This window comes from Nomascus leucogenys, chromosome 9, assembly GCF_006542625.1.
Source record: "Nomascus leucogenys isolate Asia chromosome 9, Asia_NLE_v1, whole genome shotgun sequence".
NCBI classification, from domain to species: Eukaryota; Metazoa; Chordata; class Mammalia; order Primates; family Hylobatidae; genus Nomascus; species Nomascus leucogenys.
The window spans coordinates 105,113,563-105,121,027 of record NC_044389.1 but is presented as its reverse complement, the minus strand read 5'-3'; the positions used below and the strand labels follow the sequence as shown (position 1 = coordinate 105,121,027).

At 32.7% G+C, this 7,465-nt stretch overlaps 1 pseudogene; it reads left to right on the top strand.

The window, feature by feature from the left end:
• Positions 1–6,124: 6,124 nt before the first annotated feature.
• LOC100607637 lies at positions 6,125–6,526 on the top strand (annotated as a pseudogene).
• The last annotated feature ends 939 nt before the right edge of the window (positions 6,527–7,465 follow it).

Genomic DNA, 7,465 nt, shown 5'->3' with positions numbered 1-7,465 from the left:
AACCAGAAGGGCCAATTCAATTTTCTCTCTCTGTCTTCCTCCCCCTCATTTTCTGGTGTTTCTACACAATTTGCTCTCAATCCCTATTTGTATAAATATTACTCAAATTTTAAACATTGTTCAATTCACATTTCAACTAATAAATCATCCCTTGTTTTATCTGTTTACCTTTTCTGTGGTCTGAATTCTCTACTGTTTTGAAAGTCTGGTGTACAAATCATTGTTGCCACACAGTTGGCCCTTAACTTCTAACTGCCTTGGACATTTTACTTCTATTTCTCCTGACTGATTGCTTGCAGGCATGAATTAGGCTATATATTGCTTTTTAATTTCCTATGACAAACTAGCAATTGACTTTTTGACCTTTGCCTGCTCACACCTTCAGTATCTTCCAGTTTTCTCTGGTGGAACTCTTGGTGGCAGCCATACATAGAGGATATAGCTCGAGATTGACCTCCAGAGCTAGTGATGGTCTCTGACCTACTTGTCATGCAAGTCAATGTTATCAAATCCATGAATTATACAGAACGATGTAACTTCAAAGCGTATTATTTATGTATCTTTTCAGACATTCTAATGAACTTTTTTAGCTGTTACATGCAGTAAACTAAATGAATTTAAAGTGAACAATGCGATAACTTTAGGTATATTCATACATCTTGAAACCATCATAATCTATTACCTTAATAAACACAATGAACATTTCCACCACACTGAAAGTTTCCTCATGCCCCTTTGCAATCTATTTCTACTTCTTCTCCTCATCCTCATGCAGCCATTGATTTCTTTTGTATAACTATAGATTGGTTTGCATTTTCTAGAATTTAATATAAATGAAATCAAAGAGCATGCACTTTTGAGAAGGAAGGGCTAACTTCTTTCACTCAGCATAATTATTTTGAATTTTATCCTTATTGTTGCATGTATCTGTAGTTCATTTCTTTATACTGCTAAGTAGATATTTATAAATATAGAAGTTTTACCATTCATTTGCTGATAGACACTTGTATTATTTCCTGTGTTGAGCTATTTTAAATAAGGCTGCTATGAACATTCTTGGGAAAGGCTTTTTATGAACATATGATTTCATTTCTCTCAGTCAAACAACTAGAATTGTTTGGCTGAATCACATAGTAGATATATGTTAAACTTTTTAAGGAATCAACAAATTATTTTCCAAAGTGGTTGTGTCATTTTCATTCCCACCAGCAAAATATAAATGTTCTGGTTCTTCTAAATTCTCATCAACATTTCGTTGGGCCACAGTTTTCATTTTAGCCATTCCAATTGATGTGTATGTAGTGTTATTGCATTGTGGTTTTAATTTGCACTTCTTTGATCACCAATGAGCTGAACATCTTTACAAGCATTCGTTTCAACTCGTCTTTTTTAGTCTCTGTCTGTATAGGACTTTTACATTTCTTAATTGAATTGTTGGTGTTTTTATTACTGAGTTTTGGGAGTTTTGTATATATATTTTGGACATAAGATCTTTTTGATCACATGTGAATGTGATTTGCAAAACTTTGTTCTACTATTTACCTTGACTTTTTTATTCCCTTAGAGTACCATTGAAAACACAGATACTCTAATTTTGATAAAGTACAATTTGCCATTCTTTTCTTTTATAGAACATACTTTGGGCATTGTACTTAGAAATTTAGCCTTACCCAAAGTAATGTAGATTCTTTTCTTCTATGTTTTTCTTTTACAAGTTTTTTTTTTTTTTTTTTTTTTTGAGGTGGAGTCTCGCTGTGTCACCCAGGTTGGAGTGCAGTGGCGCAATCTCGGCTCACTGCAAGCTCCACCTCCCGGGTTCACTTCATTCTCCTGCCTCAGCCTCTCCGAGTAGCTGGGACTACAGGTGCCCGCCACTACGCCCGGCTAATTTTTTGTATTTTTAGTAGAGATGAGGTTTCACCGTGGTCTCGATCTCCTGACCTCGTGATCCGCCCGCCTCAGCCTCCCAAAGTGCTGGGATTACAAGCGTGAGCCACTGCGCCCGGCTTCTTTTACAAGTTTTATACATTTAGATTTTCTTTTTGGATCTAGGGTCCATTCAGAATCAACTTCTGTATATGGTGCTAGGTATAGATCAAAGTCAATTTTTTTTTATGTAAGGATATCCAAAATTTCTGGCACCGTTTTTTGAAAATACTATCCATTTTTCTACTGAGATGAATTTGTATCTTTGTCAAAAGTCAATTTACCATATATGTGTGAGTCTATTTCTAAACTCTCTATGCTGTTCCATTGATCTGTGTATTACTCTTTATACCAATAACACATTCTCCTGATTACTGCAGCTTCATAATATGTCTTAAAGTCAGGTAGTGTGTATTTCTTCCTACTTCATTCTTCTTTTTCAAATTTGTGTTGGCTATTCTATGCTATTTGCATTACCATATAAACCTTAGAATTTCCTTGTCAAATTCTTAAAAGAGAAACTTGCTGGAATTATGATTATTATCACATTGAATTGATATATAGCTTTGGAGAGAGCTGATAACAGATTGAGTTTTCTAACCTGTGAACACAATCTTTCTCTCCATTTGTTTAAATCATTATTTTCTTTCAGGAAGGCTTTTAGATTTTAGTACACAGGCCTTATACATCTTCATCATATTTATTCCAAAGCTTCCTATTTTAAAATTCTAGTTGGGATAGTATTTTTTACTTTGATTTCCAAGTGTTTGTTGCTAGTATATATAAATACCATTAATTATGTATATCCATGTTCTATATTGTGACCGTGATAAATACACTTAAGTCTTGTAGCTTTTCCCCTCTCAAACTGGATATCTTCAATTTTTCTTCTTGTCTGATTGTACTGGCTGGAATGAGAATTGGTGAGAGTTCCTTGTTCCTGATGTTAGAAAATAAGCATTTAGTCTTTCACCATTAAGTGTATTGATAGGAGTATATTTTTTATAGATTGTCTTTATTAGATTAAAAAATTCTACTACTCTTAGTTTGCTGAGAGCTTTTATGAAAAGCAGACATTGGATTTTGTCAAATGATTTCTCTCATCTCTTGAAATATTTACATGGATGTTCCTTCTTAATCTGTTAACATGGTGAATACATTAATAGATTTTTTTAGTGTATTTGTATTATTTATACATCCTACCTGGTCATGATGTGTTATCATTTTGACTTATTGTTTGATTTGATACACTATGATTTTGTTTAGAATTTTTGCATCTGTGTTCATGAGAGATACTTGTCTGCACTTTTTTTTCTGTTGATATGCTTTGTGTCTCAGAGTAATGCTGGCTTTATCGAATAAATTCAGAAATACTGTGTCTCAGTTTTCTGGGAGGGTTTGTGCAGAATTGGTCTTTTACCTAAAAGTTCAGTAGCATTCAAAAGTGCAACCATCTGAGTCTCGAATTTTGTTTTTGTTGTTGGAAAGGTTTTGAAGTACAAATTTAACTTCTTTAATACACATGGGGGCTGTTGTGGATCTCTATCTCTTGATAAAGCTTTTGTAGTTTAAGACTTTCAAGAAATTTTCTCATCTATGTTATGAAAGAACAACTCTAACATGAAGTTGTTCATAATATTTAATAATTATCTTTTTTAAAAATATATCTATCAGCTCTGTGGTGATGGCACTACTCTTATTCCTGATACTGTTAATTTGTCTATTCTCTCTGTGTTCCTGCAGAGAAGTTAATCATTTTTATTGCTGTTATCAAAGAGCTACCTTTTGGTTTCATATATTTTCTTTATTGTTTTGCTGTTTTCTATTTAATTAACTTCTGCTCTATATTGACTATTTCCTTCTCCTTATTTTGGATATAATTTACATTAGCTTTTAGTTCCAATTTGTCCTTAGGTAGAAACTGAGAAAATTGCTTTGAAACTTTTTTTTCCTACATGTTTTGTTTCCATTTGTATTGACTTCAAAATACTTTCTAATCTCTATTTTTGTTTTTTAATTTACATTTAAATTATTTAGAAGTATGATATTTAGCTTCCAAACATTTGGGGTTTTCAAGTTTTTTTTTTTTTTTTAATTTCTTGTTTAATTTCACTGTGGTCCGATAATACGTTTTGTCTGACTTGAGTACCTTATGTTTACTGAGACTTGTCTTCTGGCCTAGACTATTTTGTTTTTAGTAATTGTTCTGCTAATATTTGGAAGAAGATACTGATTCCTGTATTCTGTTATTTTGGGGTGGAATATTCTGAAAGTGTCAACTGGGTCAACTTGGTTGAATGTTGTTTGAGCCTCCATTATTCTCACCTATATCCTGCATACTTAATTCTATCAAATATTGAGAGTGGGATATTAAAATCCCTGACTTTAATTGTGTATTTTTCTATTTCTCCTTGTAGTTTTATCAGTTTTTACCAAATGACTTGTAAAACTCTGTTATTAGGTGCATAACCATTTAGAATTATTTTGTCCTTTAAATGAATTGACACTTTCATCATTTTGAAATTTATCCTTGAATTACTCTGAAATTTATTTCTCTGATATTAATAGAACCATCCCTGCTTTCTCTTCATAGGTAATTTTTTGGTATATTTTTTCTTACCCTTTTACTTTCAACCTATTCATGCCTTTATATGTAAAGTCAGTTTTTAATGAGGACTTGCTTTTTATGCTATATGACAATTTCTGCCCTTTAGTTGGGGTATAGAGAGTGCATCATATAATTATTGATAAAGTTGGAATTACTTTTTTCTGTTGGTTTTAATTTGTCGTCTCTTTTTTTTCTTTTCTGTTGGCCTTCCTTTGAATCAATTGAATATTTTTTGTAATTGCATTTCATTTCCCTTGTTGCCACATTAGCTACAACTCTTTGCTGTGTTATGTTAGTGGTTACTTTTGAATTTGTATAATATGTAATTCATTCCTCACATTCTACATTCATGTTATATCACATCACTTTACATGTAAGAATCCCAGGACAACATACTTCCATTTTTATCTTCCTATTCTTTGAACTAGTCTTACCGTCAATATACTTATACATATGTTATTAATCAAATAAGTATCTTTATTTTTAATTTTTTCTGAATACACAAACACAAGTGGAAATAATTATCTTTTTTTTACTTAAAGAGTTCATTCTCTCTCTTTTTAAAAAGTAGACTTATTTTTAAAGAAGTTTTAGTTCACAGCAATATTAGCAGAAAATGCAGAGCTCCCACATATGTGCATAACTTGCTTCATTATTAACATCCCCTACATGGTAACACATTTATTATTGATGAGCCTACATTGACACATTGTCGTTACCCAATATCCATAGCTTACATTAGGATTCACTGTACATTCTATGGATTTGACAAATATGTAATGACATAGATCCCCCAAACTAGCATCATACAGGATAGTTCCACTGCCCTAAAAAATCCTCTGTGCTCTGTCTCTTCATCCTTCCACACTACCCCCTTACAACCACAGATGTTTATATAATCTCCATAGTTCTGCATTTTCCAGAATGTCATATACTTGGAATCATACAATATATATCCTCTTCAGATTATCTGATTTTACTTAGTGATATGCATTCAAGACATTCCTCCATGTCTTTTCATGACTTGATAGCTCATTTATTTTTACCACTGAACAATATTACATTGTCTGGATGTACCATGGTTTGTTAATCCGCCTACTGAAGGAGATCTTGTTTGCTTCCAAGTTTTAGCAATTATGAATAAACCTGCTGTAAACATTTATATGTAGTTTTTTGTGTGGACATAAGTTTTCAACTCATGTGGGTAAATACCAAGGAGCACAATGACTGGATCGTGTGACAAGAGTGTGTTTAGGTTTGTGAGAAGCTGAAAACTGTCTTCTGAAGTGGCTATCACAGTTTGCATTCCCACCAGCAGTGAGTGAGAGTTCCTGTTGCTCCACATCCTCACCAGCATTTGGTGTTGTCAGAGTTTCCGATTTTTGCCATTCTGATCTTTTGTAATTGTATCTCACTGTCATTTTAATCTGCAAATCCCTAATGATATATGATGTTGAACATCTTCTCATATGCTTATCTGCCATCAGTATATATTCTTTGATGAGATGTCTGTTCAATTCTTTTGCCCAAATATTTTTGCCCAAATATATTTGCCCATATATTTGGGCTGCAGTGGTTGTGGGGCTGATGAGAAACCACTGAAGTTCCTGGGGAAGCAAAGTAGAATTTCATAAGAACAAAATGGATGGAGAGGAGAAAACCTGTGGTGGCTGTGAAGGCCCTGATGCGATGTATGTGAAATTGATATCATCTCATGGCCATGAATTTATTGTAAAAAAAAGAACATGCATTAACATCAGGCACAATAAAAGCCACATTGAGTGGCCCAGGTCAATTTGCTGTGAATGAAACCAATGAGGTCAAATTTAGAGAGATACCTTCACGTGTGCTATCAAAAGTATGCACATGTATTTTACGTGTAAGTTTCGCTACCCTAACAGCTCCCCCGAGGTTCCTGAGCTCCCAATTGCACCTGAAATTGCACTAGAACTGTTAATGGATGTGAACTTCCTAGATTCTGAAATAAAATAAATTATAATAAACTGTTAACTCTTTTCAGTATTTAATACCTGTAGTTCAGTTAGTAATTTTTTCACATATATCATGTTGCCTGTATGCAGTTGAACTATATAAAGTTCATTGCAAAGCAGATTATCTTGTTTTTTGCATAGCAAAGTTGAAATTTATTTGCTACATCAACAAATTAAGAATATTTCTACAAACTGAGAAATAAAGATGCCAATTTGTAAAACAGAATATAATAATCATAAAGATAGTTATTTATATTTACCAATGTGATGACCAATTCTGGTTCTACGCATTTCTTTGTAAAGATCTATTATTTTCCTCTCAAATTATTTTCTTTTAGTTCTTCTATGTGTAACAAGTACTTATTTTATCTTTATCTCCAAATGATATATTTATTAGTTATGGAAATCTAGGCTGACATCTTTTTTTGCTTGTTTTAGTCATTTCAGTAATTTAGTTTTGTGGTTGTACTTTCTGGCATTGTTTCTGAAAAAAAAAAGTCTGCTGTCATTCTGATCTTTGTTAGGTAAATCATTCAAATTTTCAATCTAGGAGATGATTGTTTTTATTAACTTTGGAAATTTGGTGCACCATTTCTTCAAATATTTTTCCTGGGTCAGCCCTCTTTCCTTTTTCCTGATACATTGTAGTTAAACTGCTTGAAGTTGTCTCACAGACCACGATGTTCTGTTTATTTTTTAGTCTTTTTTTCTTTCTGTATTTTATTTTATACAGTTATGATAGCTATATCTTCAAATTACAAATCTTATCCACTACAATGCATGCTATACTATTAATTGCCCCAATAGTAATAATAACTATTTTAATGTCATTACCTACTTAAAACCTGTGTCTTTTTGGTTTTTTTTTTTTTTTTTGAGACAGAGTCACTCTGTCACCTAGGCTGAAGTGCCGGTGGAGCAATCACAGCTCACTACAACC